This window comes from Bos indicus, chromosome 24, assembly GCF_029378745.1.
Source record: "Bos indicus isolate NIAB-ARS_2022 breed Sahiwal x Tharparkar chromosome 24, NIAB-ARS_B.indTharparkar_mat_pri_1.0, whole genome shotgun sequence".
Lineage (NCBI taxonomy): Eukaryota > Metazoa > Chordata > Mammalia > Artiodactyla > Bovidae > Bos > Bos indicus.
Genome location: NC_091783.1, coordinates 9,662,381 through 9,682,984, shown reverse-complemented (window position 1 = coordinate 9,682,984; position 20,604 = coordinate 9,662,381). Strand labels below are relative to the sequence as shown.

Genomic DNA, 20,604 nt, shown 5'->3' with positions numbered 1-20,604 from the left:
AAGCAGGAGATGTCGGTTCGATCCCTGTGTCGACAAGATCTCCTGGAGAAGGAAATGCAACCCACTGCAGTATTCTTGCCTGGAAAATCCCATGGACGGAGCAGCCTGGCGGGCTACATGGGGTCGCAGAAGAGTCTGACATGCCTTAGCAACTAAAACAACAGTGACGGCATAGACTGTTGTTTCCAAGGGATACTAGGGACTTTTACGGTTGCAGTGTTTTAATTTGGATGTCTGTGGGTTTTGGTTTTTGTTTTTTTAACTCCTGGCTAGATCTGGTTTCATGGGTGCAGATATGAAATGGGAATTCAAGCGAACAAAAGGTGATTTGGCACAAATAAAGTGCAATAAGGAAAAGAGGGCAGGAGCTTTGTGAGAGTTTACTCAAGAAATGAAAATCACGGTTGTTCCTAAAATTTAAGCCTGAGATATTAATAGCTTGGGGGTGAGGAATGGTGAAAATTTTGAGGGATAAAAAGATTTAGGGCCTGGCAGAACTGGAAAATGGCTGGAGTCAAAGTGTATGAGCCCAAGACTGAATGTGTGTGGGAGTGCTGAGATCTTGTTGGATCCACTGTTAATAAATTCCACCCCCGTGTCAGACCAGGAGTCCCTGTGGCCCATTGGAATACACGGGTATTGGGGAAGGGAGGGTTGGGGGACTCAGGGTCCTGGGTACTAGGAAATCCTCCACGTGTATTTTAAAATCACCCCCAAATTATGAAAGGGGTCATATTGAAGAGAATAATAAATCAAAGCAAAAATCAGCCCAGATGAAGTGGAGGAGTTTTCTGGGAATGTGATAGTTTCTTTAAGAGGGACGCAGCAGGGTCTCTAGCTGTTACTCCCTAACGCCATTCATGACTAAAGCTAAAGGTCTCCACTCACAAAAGGCTGCTTTAAGTTTTAATCCCTTGCACAAAAATGTCAACATCTTTATAGGCCTTTAATATTTTATTTCCCTGAACACATGTTGGAATTCCTACATAGATCTTAGGGCTGACCAAGTGGCGCTAGAGGTGAAGAACCCACCTGCCAATCCTAGAGACGCAAGAGGTGCAAGTTTGATCCCTGGGTGGGGAAGATCCTCTGGAGGAGGGCATGGCAACCCACTCCAGTATTCTTGCCTGGAAAATCCCCAATGGACGGAGGAGCCTGGCGGGCTACAGTCCATGGGGTCACAGAGTCGGACATGACTGAAGTGACTTAGCACGCAGGCACACACAGACATTGATAACAATAAGCATTAAAATTCAAAAGCTCAAAGGAAAGAGGAGGTTATTTCCTGCTCATATACCAGTCTGGGCTGAGTGCTGAGGGTTGGGAGAATCTTCTCCATCTGGTCATTCAGGGACCCAAGCCGTGGTATCTCTGTCACCTTCAACTGGCTATTTCTAAGGTTTCTAGAGCCCTTGCTGTTCTAGACTGCACAAGGCAAGAAAAGAGCATAGGGGAAGGTGTTCGAGAAATTGTATGCATTTTATCTGAAGTAATGTTGTTCCTGGGCTTCCCAGGTGGCTCAGTGGTAAAGAATCCACCTGCCAAGGCAGGAAACACAGGTTCTATCCCTGGGTTGGAATGATCCCCTGGAGGAGGAAATGGCAACCCACTCCACCCACCTCCCTCCAACATTGTCCCAGCACCCGCCCATCACCCTCCCACCACCCTCCCAACACACCGCCGTCCACCTTCCCACCACCCTCCCAGCACCCTCCCCGCACTCTCCCCGCACTCTCCCCGTACCCTCCCATCACCCTCGAAGCACCCTTCCAGCATCCTCCCACCATCCACCCACCACCCTCCCACCACTTTCCCAACTCCCTCCCACCACTTTCCCAACTCCCTCCCACCACCCTCCCATCACCCTCCCACCGCCCTCCCACCGTCCTCCCACCACCCACCCACCATCCTCCCACCTCCCTCCCACCTCCCTCCCACCATCCTCCCACCGCCCACCCACCTCCCTCACACCGTCCTTCCACCGCCCTCCCACCTCCCGCCCACCACCCTCCACATCCCTTCCACCACCCGCCCACCACCCTCCCACCTCCCTCCCACCACCCTCCCACCTCTCTCCCACCACCTGCCCAACACCCTCCCACCACCCTCCCACCTCCTGCCCACCATCCTCCCAGCATCCTCCCCCAACCCTCTCACCTCCCTCCTCCCACCCTCCCCTCTCCCTCCCACCACCCACCCCCCTACCCACCCACCAACCTCCCACCTCCCTCCCACCACCCGCCCACCACCATTCTTGCCTGGGAAATTCCATGGACAGAGGAGCCTGGCAGGCTACAGTCCATAGAGTTTCAAAAGAATCACATGATTTAGTGACTAAAACAACAATGATGTTCCCATCATAGAAAACATAGTTATAAGGAGGTTGATGCTAAAATGCAAGGAAACCTGGGTGAGGCGGTCTAGTCATGCATTTGGAAAGGGTAGAAAATGCTTAGGAGGAGAATTGGCCATCTCCAAAGATGCTTCCAAGAACATCTTAGCCTCTTTAATCATTGTCTTATATAACTAAAGGAATAAACCCATTTAGAGAACCAAAAAAAGATGCCAAATGAACATCAATGCATTTCATCTTCATTATATATACTTTTAATATGACTCTCTTTAGAGAGTCACTGAATGCGTAAATATTGTCTTTAATATCTACTTTTTTAAAATTTTACCCAGAGACAAAGTAATGTAATTATGTTTCTTGAGTCTATGTCTTTTCTTCTTAATTCAGTTATCAGGCCTCTGAAAGCAAGATTTCTTCCTCTTTATATGTGTAATAGCAAAGATTGAGGCTTGCAGTAATAATCTCTAAATGTAACTGAATTGTTCAGAGCTTCTTGTTATTTTTCATAAAGAAAATCCGACTTAAGAGCTATTTATACTCTTTCAATGTGCTTATGAACTTAAGTGGCATCTGCTGATATTAGAAGTTACTTCTAGTCTTTATAGGGTAGGATTGCATGATTAGAACATTAATTTTTGCTGACACTCTGTTAATCAAAAACTAAATCACAGTGCAGCAGAACCAATTAAGTCATCAAAAGACACAAAAATGCCTGCAACCTAAAGAGGAGACTATACCATGAAACTGAACAGTTTTCTCTGTAGCTTTGTAATGGGTCCTTTGATCAGATCCAGGGCAGAGATTTCTATTCACTCTGCATGGTAGCACACAGAGACAAAGATAAAGTAAAAGGAGAGGTTTTTCACGCCCACTTAAGCCCGACTTGGCTTCTCTATTGTTTCAGTACCTAATATTTCAGGAGTCTTGGTGGGAATCTCTGGTGGCGAGAATGACTCCAATTTCTCACCACTGAGATGCTAAACAGGTGCCATCACAGAGATGCTTGGGTGCGACATCCTAATTTAAAGGAAGAAAAGTCTTATACTGACATATATTGTCTTGTTTTTGTTGAATGGGTGATCCTGATGGAGAAACATACTCAAAATTCTCTATCCATTGCTGTACAGTAAGCAATACAATTAAATAGCAGATTAAAATTTTAACCTAAACTTATTAGTTGAGACCCATTGTCATAGGATGATGTGATAATGTTGTTGTTTTCCTGCATTAGTATGACTTACTTGATAGAGATTCAGGCATCATAAAGATAAGAAGGAAAATTTTCTGTTCTTAGCTTAGCAGAAATGGAGAGGGGATTTGTCCCTATACACATATTGTTGATATTCAGAATTTTTTTTTCTTACTGAGAATATGAGTTGCCTAATGGTAGCAGCTGCTGTTGGCCCGGTGGGTAAGCGATGGGGTGGCAGTGGTGCCAGCTCTGATGTGTGAACCCCTGGCAGCTCTTGAGTGGACCGTAGCCCAGGCACCCTCGCGGGGTTAATAGCTCAGGCTGTCCAGGATGAGACCATGAAAAGAGAGGATTTGTGCGTGTGTGCGGCCTGTGGGACACACGGAACAGCAGGCCCAGCTGTTCTGAAGATACAAGTACCTGCCGCCATGAACCTCGTGAGCGTTAACAAGGAGGAAGCCACGGAAAGGTTTGCGCATTGCTCTGTGTCGTCAGGGCTCAGAATGGGACTCATTTAGAGGCTGACACTCACATCACAGGAAAACGACACCAACAATTCCTGAAATCCAGTAAATTACATAACGAATGATAGAATGGATTCCTTACATTAAAATTTATGCCTAACATTTGGTAAGCGTTTTTGTAATGTATCTTTTAGTTTATATTGAGAATAAAAGAGAACATATTTATTTATATACTAATATTAATCTATTTTAGCATGTGTGTGTGTGTATGTGTGCTCAGTTCAGTTGTGTCTGACTCTTTGAAGCTCCATTGCTCCTCTGCCATTAAACAATTTTTGCTTGTTTTTGTCACCTTCAATATAATCAATTTGCAATATACACTCTTCAGCTTATTTTTAAACTATATTCTAGCATTTTTATTTCTTTTGGAAAGATTTCCCAAATAGGATTTCCTGATTATTTTCTAGTTTGCCACATCCTTGTTGAGATTAGTTATCAACTTGTGTATGTGCTTTTTTTTTTTTTTTAATTTTGGCAAGCTGGTAAGTGAAACTATCATGCTGTTACTTTAATTGAAATCTCTGGATTATCTAATGAAGTTACACCTACCTTTGTATGTGTGCTGTGTGCTGTGCTCAGTTGCTCAGTTGTGTCTGACTCTTGCAATCCCATGGACTGTAGCCCACCGGGCTTCTCTGGCCATGGGGTTTTCGAGACAGAAATATTGGAGTGGGTTGCCATTATTATCTATTTAAATAAATTCTGAGATTTGTCTCATCATGAGCTTTTTTAAAATTTTCATTTTATAGTCTTTTTTATATCATGTTATACAAACTTTTTAAAGTATAACATATGCTATTTACTAGTTTAATGTATTCCATACCTATTTTTTCTTTTGCTTTGTTTATGGCATATTTCTCTGTGCAAATGTTTTATAGTGTAATTTGTAGTTAAACTATTTTTCTGCTTTATGATGACTTTATCCTCTGACTGGCTTAGAAACTCCTAGGTCCACAATGCTATAGAAATATTATCCTGAACACATTTTTGCTATTTATTTAAAAAATATTTATATCTAATCTACAATCCACATGAAATTGATTTTTCTATGTTTTTACAAGGTAAAGGGCTATTTTTCTTGCTTCTCTCTGAGCAGCTACTCTGAACCACATCCTGTATTTAATAACTTTTTTGTACCAAATTGAAAATTAAATTTTTCTTACACAATGTCTATGACCTATATTTGGATCCTTTCTTAGACTCTATCCTGTTCAACTAATTCATCCATTCTTTTTTTTTTTTTCTTGTTACCATATCATTTAATACAATCACTCATAACATACTTTAGTATCCTTTAAGTAAATTCTTCCTAGGTTGGGCAGTGGTAAAGAATCTGCCTGCCAATGCAGAAGACACAAGAGATGTGGGTTTAACCCCTGGGTTGTGAAGAACCCCTGGAGAAGTAAATGTCAACATCTAATATTTGTACTGAATCAGGTCCCAAAGAGTTGGACATGATTGAGTGCAAATCATATCCTTTAAGTAAGCACTTCTCACTTTTAATTTAAATTATGTTATAGTATTCTGATTAGAATTGTAATAAGTTTAAATGGACATTTAAGTCATTAAATCATGATCGATTTCTCTGTGAAAGACCTCATAATTTATACTCATTCAATAAGATTTGATAGCTACCTTCATGTATGTCCTGAAATTTTTCTATTTAACTATTCAGGGATATTTTACATGTATTTTCCCTCTTTTATTAAAATGTAATTTCCATTTGAAATGCAAAAAGATTCTTGTTCACATATTAAAACTGTTGATTTCTGTGTATGCTGCTAGTCTTTTGCCACATGAAAAATATCTAGTTCATCATGATAAGTTTGTAGTGAAGTTTTTTCTGAATTTATAATCATAAAATACAGCTAAATTTATTTTGCTAAACATTAATTTTCTTACCTTATTGCACTGGCTAGAACCCCAAAATAATCTTGAAACTCTCTGGTGAGTTTTATTCTTGATTTTAATGAAACTGGAATTAACAAATTATTATTTAGTATGCTGTCTTTTGGAGAACTTTCGTAGTTCTTATAATATTTCATTATGTTCTGACGCTACTCATTTTTAAGTTGGGAATAGCTTGTTTTTCTTTCACTTCTCTTGATGTAAATATATGAAATAATCATTAGTATAGATACTGTTATTTGTGGGAAGTTTGAATGTTACATGGATAGTACATGTATAGGATACTGAGGAGAAGAAAGCACTCAGATGAGCAGGAATTTATACACAATTTAAACCAAAGCTGTTTTGATTTTATTTCAAGATGATAAATATAAAACAATTTAAGTTCCATAAAGCTTTTATCCTTCTCAGATGGTTTATGAGTTGAGGAACAAAAGTACTGAGCTTGGAGTTACTTAAAACATTAAAAGCCACAATATAATTTAAAATAAATAAAGGTTTATAACCTCATTCCACAAAATAACTGTTAGGTTTTGAATCATTTTATGCTTTATTCTAGCTTCAGCAAGTTTTAGAAGACTCTCTATGATATTGAAGAATGTTGGAGATGTTTATCAAAATTCTTAAATTTTGTTTCAGATTTGCATCAGTTATTCAGAGAAGGCTTTTTTGTATCAAATCTTAAAAGGAATTGAATATTACTGCCTCACTCTTTGTGATAAAATATTCATAAATTTATACGAACATGAATATGTATATGCTTTATAAGTTTTAATACAAACTCAACATTCTTTTAAAACTTTTAGTTTAAAACTAACATGCCATGGAAGAATTTTCTCAGCAGACTGTCGAATCTCTCCATTAAATAGTTATTTGATACCCAACATTCTGTCTTGTTTCAAAAATCCTTTCTTGAATATTATATCACTAATTTTGAAATGAGGCTTCCCAAGTGGCCCAGTGGTTTAAAAAAAGAAGAAAGATCTGCCTGTTAATGCAGGAGACATGGGTTCTATCACTGGGTCAGGAAGATCCCCTGGAGAAGGGAAGGACAACCCATTCCAGTATTATTGTCTGAAGAATTCCATGGACAGAGGAGCTTGGTGGGCTACAGTCCCTGGGGTTGCAAAAGAGTCAGATAGGACTTGGCGATTAAACAACAAAAGAAAAGAATTGTTTACTTAAAATCTTACCCTCCATGTCCTGATAGGCACAGCAAAATCAGTGACTCACAGTCTCTGTCTACAGTATTTGATCTCCGCTCCCAAAAATCTTCACACTGATTATTCTGCTTCAGAAATAAAATAGATATAAAATCAGTTCAAAAGCAATGATCAAACCAGTGAAAACAGTGGAAGTTTTTTTTTTTTTTTAAGAGAACAATTAAAATGCTGCACTAAATCAACTGAATAATGTAAAGATAATAGAATATTGCTACTCTCATTTGTTACTCTAATTGTTCTACATTTATGGAGTTCTGCCCTGGGTAGCTTTAATAGCAGTTGTTAACCATTGTCATTTATCAGCCACCTTATTACAGTTCAAAATGAAATTGTAATTGAAAACACTGGAACAAGTTAAAATTGACAATAAACTCACAGTCCAATAGGATTTGCTTAATGAACTTGATGCAATAAAATTTTAATTGTTGTCAAGCATTTACGGGATATATTGCTGAAAAGTTTTTAAATTTATAATTAACCCATAACAATTCAGGGGAGTAAATGCAAGAGGCAAAGTGACAATTAAACATATCATTATTCCTAATTTTATGGAAATCTTAATGATTTTTTTTCCCTGCATTCTTCCTCTCTCTTTTTTTTTCTTCTTTTCTGGGTAGGTGATTTGTGTGTGTGTGTGTGTGGCCTATGAGATATAATTTGTGAGGCAAGAAAAAATCTTGCTTAACTCCACATATCGAATTCACTGGCCACAATGTCTGGATATTTATGAGAAAGCGTTAGCGTTATATCTAAATTATTAGATATTAGAGTCAAATGTATAGCTTCTGTTTCTCCACATGTCACATTCATATTTGTCAATACATTTGGCATCAGTATCTGTATTTATAAAGTTTTTGTTGTTGTTTAGTTGCTGAGTCATGTTTAACTCTTTACGACCCCATGGACTGTAGCCCACCAGGCTCCTCTGTCCATGGGATTCTCCATGCAAGAATACTGGAGTGGGTTGCCGTTTCCTTCTCCAGGGGAATCTTCCTGACCCAGGGATCGAACCCAGGCCTCCTGTATTACAGGCAGGTTCTTTACCACTGAGCCACCAGGGAAGCCCAATAGCAGTAACTATTTATTTGGTTGTTGTGATAATTAGAGTAGATGGTAAACAGAGTGAATATTATTTTATCATTATTATTTAGGTTCGAATATCCCCTCTTAAGCAATCTCATTTAATCTTTAAAATAGATTAAAACCAAGTAGGTAATTTAAAGTGATTGTCAAGAAACAGGCTATATAACTGAGTAGAACATATGTTAGCCGGCTGGTGACCTAGCAGGATTGAAGTATAAGTTGAGAATTTTTTTTAAAAATAAATTCTTTAGAGTAGAAAAAAGGTCTGACCATGCAGAGCACTGCAGAATTATTCCCAGTTAACAGGCAGGAAAGTGAAACTTATAGGCAACCAAAGAGTATACAGTTGCTGAAACTGAAATCAAAATGTCTAAAAAGAAGGTAGATATTGAAAGCTGTTCATTTATTCATTCACTCATTCATTTGTTATTTGACAATGTCCTCCACACACTTCTGAGGATCAGTTCAGTTCAATCACTCAGTAGAGACCGACTATTTGCGACCCCATGAATCACAGCACATTAGGCCTCCCTGTCCATCACCAAAACCTGGAGTTCACTCAAACTCATGTCCATCGAGTTGGTGATGCCATCCAGCCATCTCATCCTCTGTCGTCCCCTTCTCCTCCCACTCCCAATCCCTCCCAGCATCAGGGTCTTTTCCAGTCAGTCAACTCTTCCCATGAGGTGATCAAAGTATTGGAGTTTCAGCTTCAGCGTCAGTCCTTCCAATGAACACCAAGGACTGATCTCCTTTAGAATGGACTGGTGGATCTCCATGCAGTCCAAGGGACTCTCAAGAGTCTTCTCCAACACCACAGTTAAAAGCATGAATTCTTCGGCACTCAGCCTTCTTCACAGTCCAACTCTCACATCCATACATGACCACTGGGAAAACTATAGCCTTGACTAGACGGACCTTTTTTGGCAAAGTAATGTCTCTGCTTTTCAATATGGTATCTAGGTTGCTCATAACTTTCCTTCCAAGGAGTAAGTGTCTTTTAATTTCATGGCTGCAATCACCATCTTCAGTGATTTTGAAGCCCCCCCAAAATAAAGTCTGACACTGTTTCCACTGTTTCCCCATCTATTTCCCATGAAGTGATGGGACCAGATGCTATGATCTTCGTTTTCTGAATGTTGAGATTTAAGCCAACTTTTTCACTCTCCTCTTTCACTTTCATCAAGAGGCTCTTTAGTTCCTCTTCACTTTCTGCCATAAGGGTGGTGTCATCTGCATATCTAAGGTTATTGATGTTTCTCCTGGCAATCTTGATTCCAGCTTGTGCTTCTTCCAGCCCAGGGTTTCTCATGATATACTCTGCATATAAGTTAAATAAGCAGGGTGACAATATACAGCCTTGACGTACTCCTTTTCCTATTTGGAACCAGTCTGTTGTTCCATGTCCACTTCTAACTGTTGCTTCCTGACCTGCATATAGGTTTCTCAAGAGGCAGGTCAGGTGGTCTGGTATTCCCATCTCTTTCAGAATTTTCCACAGTTTATTGTGATCCACACTGTCAAAGGCTTTGGCATAGTCAATAAAGCAGAAATAGATGTTTTTCTGGAACTCTCTTGCTTTTTCCATGATCCAGCGGATGTTGGCAATTTGATCTTTGGTTCCTGTGCCTTTTCTAAAACCAGCTTGAACATCAGGAAGTTCACGGTTCACATATTGCTGAAGCCTGGCTTGGAGAATTTTGAGCATTACTTTACTAACGTGTGAGATGAGTGCAATTGTGCAGTAGTGTGAGCATTCTTTGGCATTGCCTTTCTTTGGAACTGGAATGAAAGGTGACCTTTTCCAGTCCTGTGGCCACCGCTGAGTTTTCCAAATTTGCTGGCATATTGAGTGCAGACTTTCACAGCACCATCTTCCAGGATTTGGAATAGCTCAACTGGAATCCCATCACCTCCACTAGCTTTGTTCTTAGTGATGCTTCTAAGGCCCACTTGACTTCACATTCCAGGATGTCTGGCTCTAGGTGAGTGATCACACCATCGTGATTATCTTGGTCATGAAGATCTTTTTTGTACAGTTGTTCTGTGTATTCTTGCCATCTATTCTTAATATCTTCTGCTTCTATTAGGTCCATACCATTCCTGTCCTTTATCGAGCCCATCTTTGCATGAAATGTTCCCTTGGTATCTCTAATTTTCTTGAGGAGATCTCTAGTCTTTCCCACTCTGTTGTTTTCCTCTATTTCTTTGCATTGATCGCTGAGGAAGGCTTTCTTATCTTTCCCTGCTGTTCTTTGGAACTCTGCATTCAGATGCTTGTATCTTTCCTTTTCTCCTTTGCTTTTGGCTTCTTTTCTTTTCACAGCTATTTGTAAGGCCTCCTCAGACAGCCAATTTGCTTTTTTGTATTTCTTTTCCATGGGGATGGTCTTGATCCCTGTCTCCTGTACAATGTCATGAACCTCCGTCCATAGTTCATCAGGCACTCTGTCTATCAGATCTAGTCCCTTAAATCTATTTCTCACTTCCACTGTATAGTCATAAGGGATTTGATTTAGGTCATACCTGAATGGTCTAGTGGTTACCCCAATTTCTTCAATTTAAGTCTGAATTCGGCAATAAGGATTTCATAATCTAAGCCATAGTCAGCTCCTGGTCTTGTTTTTGCTGACTATATAGAGCTTCACCATCTTTGGCTGCAAAGAATATAATCAGTCTGGTTTCGGTGTTGACCATCTGGTGATGTCCATGTGTAGAGTCTTCTCTTGTGTTGTTGGAAGAGGGTGTTTGCTATGACCAGTGGGTTCTCTTGGCAAATCTCTATTAGCCTTTGCCCTGCTTCATTCTGTACTCCAAGGCCAAATTTACCTGTTACTCTGGGTGTTTCTTGACTTCCTACTTTTGCATTCCAGTCCCCTATAATGAAAAGGACATCTTTTTGGGGTGTTAGTTCTAAAAGGTCTTGTAGATCTTCATAGAACCGTTCAATTCCAGCTTCTTCAGCATCACTGGTTGGGGCATAGTCTTGGATTACCGTGATATTGAATGGTTTGCCTTGGAAACGAACAGAGATCATTCTGTCATTTTTGAGATTGCATCCGAGTACTGCATTTAGGACTCTTGTTGACCATGATGGCTACTCCATTTCTTCTAAGGGATTCCTGCCCACAGTAGTAGATATAATGGTCATCTGAGTTAAATTCACCCATTCCAGTCCATTTTAGTTCACTGATTCCTAGAATGTCAGTGTTCACTCTTGCCATCTCCCGTTTGACCACTTCCAATTTGCCTTGATTCATGGACCTGACATTCCAGATTCCTATGCAGTATTGCTCTTTACAGCATCAGACCTTGCTTCTATCACCATTCGCATCCACAACTGGGTATTGCTTTTGCTTTGGCTGCATTGCTTCATTCTTTCTGGGGTTATTTCTCCACTGATTTCCAGTAGCATATTCGGGCACCTACCGATCCTGGGAGTTCCTCTTTCAGTATTCTGTCATTTTGCCTTTTCATACTGTTCATGGGGTTCTCAAGGCAAGAATACTGAAGTGGTTTGCCATTCCCTTCTCCAGTGGACCACATTCTGTCAGACCTCTCCACCATGACCCATCCATCTTGGGTTGGCCCCACACGGCATGGCTTAGTTTCACTGAGTTAGACAATGCTGTGGTCCATGTGATCAGATTGGCTAGTTTTCTGGGATTATGGTTTCAGTGTGTCTGCCTTCTGATGCCCTCTCTCAACACCTACCATCTTACTTGGGTTTTTCTTACCTTGGACGTGGGTATCTCTCCATGGCTGCTCCAGCAAAGCACAGCCACTGCTCCTTAACTTGGACGAGGGGTATCTCCTCACGACCACCCCTCCTGACCTTGATTGAACATGGAGTAGCTCCTCTCAGCCCTCCTGCACCTGTGCAGCCACCGCTCCTTGGACGTGGGGTTGCTCCTCTTGGCTGCCTCCTCTGACCTCGTCGTGTGGGTAGCTCCTCTTCTGAGAATACAAAAACTCAATTTGTCCTTAAAAATGTGGGAAACATGTCTTGTTTGCCTGACTGCAGAAAGGTTAAATAGATAAGTTCTTGGTCAAATATTTATGATTTTATTTCTTAAATACCTTTCCAATTTTCCATTCTCTAGAAAACAAACTTTACTGGAAGACTGTACTTGATATGCCATCTTTTTTTTTTTTTTTAATTTACAAAATTATCACCTGAAGCATTTTCTTTAAAGTTATTTCAAGAAATGCTTAGTCACCTGCATATAGTAAATGCAATTGATTCTCTTGACAGAGATCCATACATCTTCTTCTTCCATGCCCCTATCCAGATAAAACTGCTAATAGTTTGTTCAACAGAGGACTTTGTTGTCAGCTTGGGAGACTCTACCTCTGATTTTGTTTGCATTTTTATAAACATATAATATGCAAACAAATACTTTGTAATACATTTTGTACATACATTTGTTGAGTTTGGTGACTTGACTTTCTCCCTTAAATGTATACCTTGGGAAGCTTTCATGTAAATACAGTATATTTTTTAGTGTGACATTTATGTGTATGTGGGAAAGATTGAAGGCAGGAGGAGAAGGGGATTACAGAGGATGAGATGGTTGGGTGGCATCACCAACTCCATGGACATGAGTTTGAGTAAACTCCAGGAGATGGTGAAGGACAGAGAAGCCTGGTGTGCTGCAGTCCATGGGGTCGCACAGAGTTGGACACGAATGAGCCACTGAACAACAATGTATTTATACTTAATACTGTATTACATAGTTCATTATGCACTTCCATAAAGGTGGACACTAAGTATTTTTCGGATGCTTGCCCATTCACATCCTTAAACACACATCTTTGAGTACAAGCACAAGCCTTTCTGTAGTATATAGTTCAGGAATAAAATTAATCTTAATGATATTTATATGGTGATTTTGACAGATGCCATATTGTCTCCAAAAGTAGACCAGACCACAACCCCGCCCCCCAAATTATATCATTATGCATTTCACTAACAATGGATACTCTTAATACATTTTGATATTTTCCAATCCAATATAAAATTATTTTAAGTGATGCTTTCATTTGTGTTTTCTCAATTATTTGTGATGTTAAGTAATTTCTACATTTGCTGATTACTCATATTTTATATTTTGTGAAATATTGTACTATTAAAACCTATACTATATTGTTTTCTGTCTTTTTATTTTATATTTAGCTTTTTTTATGTATTCATATATATTTGAAAATCTTTTTCCTGTGTATGCTATCGTTTTTATGTGGTTACAGAAAGAGTTCTTCAACTTGAAAATTATGAAAATATTATCCAATAATTTTCATTTTTATCCATTTAAAAGTTTTTCAGGTTAGACTTTTAATCCATCTAGAAATTATATTTTTGGTTGCTGATGAAAGAGAATAAATTATTAGCCAGTTGTCTGAGATGAAATTATTGAATATGTCATTTTATCAGTAAAATAAAAAGACACATTCATCACATATTAAGAATCCTATGGATCCTATGTTGTGTTATATTCATTTATTTACATATTTATGAAAAAACAATGTTTTAAGTAGGAAAGTTTGTGATTACCTCATAGTTAATACCTCATTTTGTTTTAGTTATTCATGCTCCTTTTATCTTTGCAGTGCATTTTATTTATTTATTTATTTAATATTTTTATTATTATTTATTATTATTTTTTTTTACTTTACAATATTGTATTGGTTTTGCCATACATCAGCATGCATCCGCCACAGGTGTACACATGTTCCCCATCCTGAACCCCGCTCCCACGCAGTGAATTTTAGTATAAGCTGAGTTACTCAGAAACCATTTTTGATTCATTTTTTTTAATGTAGGTTATTTGGAGAGAACCGACTTCTTCACAGTGTAAGTCCTCCCATCTAGAAACCTGTGTGTCTCTCCATGTTTCCACTGTCTCTCATGCCTGTCCACCGCATGGAGTACATACTTCCCTCGGGCTTTAACAGTTCTTGCGAGCCGTTTCTCAGGTTCTTCACAGTGGTCTGTGTACTCTCATAGTTCCGTCCTTATTTGTTGGTCTTTTCAGTTCTCTTTATTTGCACCTCATTTTATGGTGTTTGTTTGTTCTCAGAAATTGGAAAGATTTTTGGTTGTTTGCTCATCTTTTCATTTTACTCTGTGTAAAAATTGTGATGCTCTACTAAATGAAGTGTCCATAATTTGGATACTTGGTATCAGATATTTCTTTTACTATTGAAAATGTTTATTTGGGCATAGATTTTAAATTTTCCTAAATTTTATCTTCATGGATGGCTTCATTTTACTTTCATCTGTTTTTTATTCATCTCAATTTTGAATCACATATGGTACCAAAAACACTTTTCGTTTACTTTGGAGCTCCTAAAAATACTGTAGACAATTTATCATTTTCTCAGAAATAAGTATATGCTATTTTCTTTTGGTCTTTTTTGCACTTTGTGGATTCTTTTAGGCATCATCCTTTGCTTTGATTATTTTGAACTACTGAAAATATATTTCAGCCTACACTTTCTCATAAATATTGTGGGTGGTTTTTATTTAGATTACTTCAGTTTTTACAGATGGTACAAGAATTTTATTCCTTAGAGATGAATTGTGAGGATTACATTAAGTGAATTTTTATTGCCAGTTTAAACAATTATTAGTTTCGAGAAGGGGACTAACCTGACTTCATGAGATATTTGTAAAGCAGTTTTCTTTACATGGAAACTTCTTGAGCAGAGGCAAATGTTTCAGTGTTTGATTATGTAATGTCTCTTCTCTATTGAAAGAATAGGCTAAGATTATGAGATTCTATTTTGGTTTCTATTATTGCAGGTTCAGGAAAATGGCTGGTTCTCTTGAGAGGTACCGCTCTTGCAGCAAATGTACTTGTGTGTAAGGATGGATATGAGGCAACAGTTGGAAGATGCAAAGATGGGAACTTCTCTGCCAAGTTTTATCTTTGGTGGAGTTAGCACTCCCCTACAGAGCACATCTGTTGCTGGTTTACAAAGTTAACATGATCACAAACGCGCTTTGTTTATCCTGAAGTCTGTCTCCATCTGTCACATCTAAAAGAAAGTTGGAATGCTCACCTTTTCAGCAAAGTCATGTCCTTGATTGGATCAGACTCAGATGACAGGACTACTTTATTTAGTGTTACTCCTGCTATTCATTGGCTTAACATTTGTTGTATTTATGCTTACTTTTTTATCCTTGGTAAAGTAACTCAGGAGATTTTCTGATCTACATACGATTGTCTTCAAATGGATTCAGGCTTTATTTCCTAAGATTCACTTTGTCCTCTACTCCTGGCTCTCCAAATAGCAGTTGTTTAAGTTATTTTGCATTAGTTTACTTATTTCCACAGCACACACTTAGGTGTACCAGCATTGTTTCTTGACTAACTCTATCTGATCCCATCTGTAATATATTTAGAATATATATGTGTGTGCATGTGTATTCACATATAGAATGAGATTAATACCAGGAGATCATATTAAAAGGACAATAAGTCAAAAGTGAGAAATTGAGTATCTTTTACATAATGTGTACACAGGAAAATAAAAATGGAAGGAAGAAAGTGTTTGTAAAGACAGATACATGAGTATGTAGGTAGATAGTCTGTTGAAAGTCCTTTGGACTGCAAGGAGATCAAACCAGTCAATCCTAAAGAAAATTAATCCTGAATATTCATTGGAAGGGCTGATGCTGAAGCGCCAGTATTTTGGCCACCTGATGTGAACAGTTGACTCATTGGAAAAGACCTTGATGCTGGGAAAGACTAAAGGCAGAAGGAGAAGGGGACGACAGAAGATGAGATGGTTGGATGGCATCACTGACTCAATGGATATGAGTTTGATCAGACCCTGGGAGGTGGTGAAGGACAGGGAAGCCTGACATGCTGGAGTCCATGGGGTCACAGAGTCGAACAGTACTGAGCAACAGGCAGATAGATACATGACAGAGGACTGAACGCAAATGGGCATGAAGGATCTTTTAGAGTGATAGAAATGAATTCATTTTGGTGATGCTGAAGCCATATACAAGCCCCTGTGTCCTTGTCTTTTGAAGTAAAGTACTGCCTCAAGAGTCACTGATCGGGAACTGTGAAGATGTAGAAACAAAGAATACCTGTTGGGCTGGGAACTATAAATCCACCACATAGCTGAATCACTCAACTCCCAGTTCCCTGAAAGATATCAATAAATGCCTGACACACATTCCTAAGTTGTCTTTACAAGAAATAGATGCCCCCTTCACTCCAGATGAAAACTGCTGACTACAAGAATATAGATCCTAGCCTGATTGAAACCAGAAGGTTGATGATGTTTAAAAGTTCACCTTGATGCCAACTGATCTAAGAATTGTCCATGAGCAGATCATGCCCTGCCCCTTGGACACCATAGTACTCCTTATTACCCCCTCCAGGGTGGGTGACAGAGTCTTCAGGGCATTCACTTGCTGTGGCTCCCTTTGGCTGGCAAAGCAATAAAAGCTACTCTTTTCTACTTCACCAAAACTCAGTCTCCTTGTTTCTGTTCTTCACTGGTGAACAAAAGATGAGTTTCTGCAGCAATATTTGCACAGTTCTGTAAGCAGACAAAAAAAAATCTTGTTGTTGTTTAGTTGATGTCTTATGACTACATTACCAATTAATTGTCTGTTTGCCTCTAAGAAAACCCTACTTTTTAATATTCCTTATTGTGCAAGTATATTAAAGATAGAGCCTTATCTTCTAAAACAAATCATGTGAATGAAACTTTGTTTTTTTTTCCCCTGTCATTTTAATATACTAGGAGCACAATGGAATTTTCTGTTGTGTTTTCTTACAGTGCAATTTTAGGATAACCTTTGATCATTGGAAGATCCATCAAAAATAGGACGGACGGTAATTGCTCTCTACTCCAACTCATTAAGTCATCAGTTCTGACTAATTGGATTTTTAAAAAATATTTTGCTGATGAACATTACTTTATATTGACAATGATGGAATATTTATGTAATTACTGTTCAATCTAACATGTCACTCATAATTATCTGTAGCATAATCTATTCTTCTCTTGAATAATGTAACACTTGGAAACTAAACTACATGATTCAACTATTAATAAATACTATGATTCAGCATGTTACTTACCCTTGAATCTTTTTGTCCAGTGACAGACAGACAGACACCCTATACAATTCAGCATGCTCTCACAGTGACCTCTATTATAAAATCAAGAGTTTCTGTTCAGAATAAGACTAGCTATGGACTTCCCTGGTGGTTCAGTGGTTGGTACTTCACCTTCCAATGTGGGTTGGGTGGGAATATGGGTTTGATTCCTGGTCAGGGAGCTAGGATGCCACATGCTGGATGGCATGGCCAAAAAATCAAAACATAGAAGTACTATTGTAAAAATTCAAAAAGGGTTTTTAAAAAATGACCCACATTAAAACAAATCTTTAATAAAACAAAAAAGAATACTGTTGGTTAATAAAGTTTAGCTTGAACAAATTCCCAAATCCCACTAGGTAAACTTACTGATCATTTGTGGAAGCATGTATAGCAAGCATAAGTATTCTGGTCCAATATAATCAATATGTTAAATTTCCATTGTACGATGGGCGTCATGCAGATAAAGGGCAGAAATCCTGGACATCTGGATTTATCACACATATGCTCAGTAAATTTTATTATCAAAAGTTTATTGACATCTGGGAGAATTTTGCCTAAATAAAGGTGAAATGACAAATAGTGCCTACATCACATTTGGAAAGTTTCTCCTATCATGAATGATTATTAATAGAGTTTTTTAAATGGTTGAAGTGAAAGTCTTAGTTGTTCAGCTGTGTCCAACTCTTGGCCACCCCATGGACTGTAGCCTGCCGGGATCCTCTATCCCTGGGATTCTACAGGCAAGAATACTGGAGTGGGTTGCCATTCCCTTCTCCAGGGGGATCTTCCCAAGCCAAGGATTGAACCTGGATCTCCTGCACTGCAGACAGATTTACTATCTAAGTCACCAGGGAAGTCCCTTCTAATAGTTACTTATACTAAAAAGAGGAATATCTGAAGTTAATGCAGTTGGACACAGAAATCAAAAAACAATTTAAGTCTCAACAATTAAGTACATACAAATGCTTTATGATTTTGTCAGGGGAAAGTTAGGTAGATTGCTTTTACATTTTAACTTTTTGTATATAAAAAAAAATGGAATTTATTAGAAGGGTGCTAAGATGGTTCATGGAATCCAAGTAAGAGCTGACATACCTAAATAGGGTAAAGGTGAAACCCAAGGTCACACCTCTGACTTTAGAGATGGGAGTCAATGTACCTCCCCTACTGGACAGGTGTCTGATGTTGACGGAATATTAACACCTTATGACTTCCAACTCATGACTTCCTGTGGGTCAGCCAGGGACAATAATCTTGAGCTGAAGACCACCCTATAGAAGAAAAGCAGTCTCAAGATTCAAAGAACAGCATAGATACAGACAATAGATGGATCAATTGAATGATTGATTTTTATCAATATAAATTCTAATATATAGAAAGAAGTGCCTAAATATAAGTAATGTGTGCATAATTTTATATATTTTATTACTAATTAAATATTTTAAAGTAATACCAGTAATCTACCATGCAGGTAAAAGATTTGATTATGGCTAGATTCTTTTTTTTTTTTTTAATTGGGGTATTAAGCAGAATAAAAAACAAAGGCCATAGCTTGAATAGACCTTTCTACTAAATACTGAAGGCTATACTGTAAGCTGGTAGCTCAGATGGTAAAGTGTCTGCCTGCAATGAGGAAGACCCAGGTTTGATCCCTGGGTTGGGAAGATCCCCTAGAGAAGGAAATGGCAACCCACTCCAGTACTCTTGCCTGGAAAATTCTATGGATGGAGGAGCCTGGTAGGCTACAATCCATGGGGTCACAAAGAGTCGGACAGGACTGAATGACTTCACTTTACAGGAAATATTGCCACTTTTTCACTTATACTGAAGGCTACATAACTGAAACAAACTATCTTGGTTTCCCTATGCTGACTCTGACCTTAACCAAAACTTAAGCTTTCTTCATGTCCATGTGACCGTCTCGCTTTCTAGCTAATCAGCTATAGACAAGTAAACAGAACTTAAGTTTCCAGTAACCAAACACAAGACAATGTACTCCCTCATTCATGTTTATAAACTGAGCCGGAACTGCTGAGAACCAAGCCTCTTGACCCCTTTTGGTTTTGAAATCTCTGTTTACGAACAATTTGTTTCTCACTCAACAGAATATGCATATCAAGCAAAGATCTCTGAATTTTCTTTCGATGGAGGCAGCCCTATCCTAAACTGCTCACATAAGGTTTACATGAATTTCATTTTTAAATTTGTTTCACCAACTACACATATAACGCTAAACCATATGCATGTCTGCAGCTTTCATGTTTGTTTTTTTCATTATGATGTTTCCTAGGTCCACCAGTATTGGTGTATATGACTAAGTTGTTGTGGTTTAGTTGCTCAGTCGTGTCCGACTTTTTTGCAATCCCATGGACTGTAGCCCACCAGGCTCCTCTGTTCATGGGATTTCCCAGACAAGAATACTGAAGAGGGTTGCCATTTCCTTCTCCAGATGTGATTTTCCTAATTGCTTAAAAATGCTCTCTTAAGAGGAGTTGCCCTCTCTTACTGTTTGCTAGACTCTTGGCCACCAATGGTTAGGGCTGCTGTAATCTCTCTCTATGTGTCACCTTGTCCCACTCCTAGTGTATATTCTAACCCTTGGTTCACTGCCTGTGCTGCTGACATTAGTGGTAAAAGCAAGGAGCTGTATGTAATTCAAATGTAGTGTAATAGTTCTTAATCCATTGATTAACTCCACAGTGTGAGAAAGTGAAAGTGAAGTCGCTTAGTCGTGTCCGACTCTTTGCGACCCCATAGACTGTAGCCTACAAGGCTCCTCCCTCCATGGGATTCTCCAGGCAAGAGTACTGGAGTGTGTTGCCATTTCCTTCTCCAGGGGATCTTCCCGACCCAGGGATTGAACCCGGGTCTCCTGCATTCCAGGCAGACGCTTTAACCTCTGAGCCACCAGGGAAGCCCAGTGTGAGAGGAGATACTTATTTTCTCAGAGAAAATCCCCTTATTTCAGAGGACTGCCTGGGGAGGGGAGGCCGGTATTTCCCCTGCTGTATTTGGTATTTCTCTTGGTCACAGGTCACAGCTGCTGTGTTGCTCTATATCGTCATCACTTCCCAACGGCCTCTGGGAGGAAGCCCTGTTGATATTAACATTTCACTTCCTTCTTCTGTTGAATATCCCAGGTCTTTCCCTGGTGGCTGAGATGGTAAAGAATCTGCCTGCAGTGCAGAAGATC

General features: G+C 38.9%; 1 non-coding gene across 1 annotated transcript; it reads right to left on the bottom strand.

The window, feature by feature from the left end:
• Window positions 1-20,253: 20,253 nt before the first annotated feature.
• TRNAS-GGA (transfer RNA serine (anticodon GGA)) lies at window positions 20,254-20,325 on the bottom strand. Its single transcript has one exon. It is a non-coding gene; the product is annotated as a tRNA-Ser (tRNA).
• Between the last annotated feature and the right edge of the window lie 279 nt (window positions 20,326-20,604).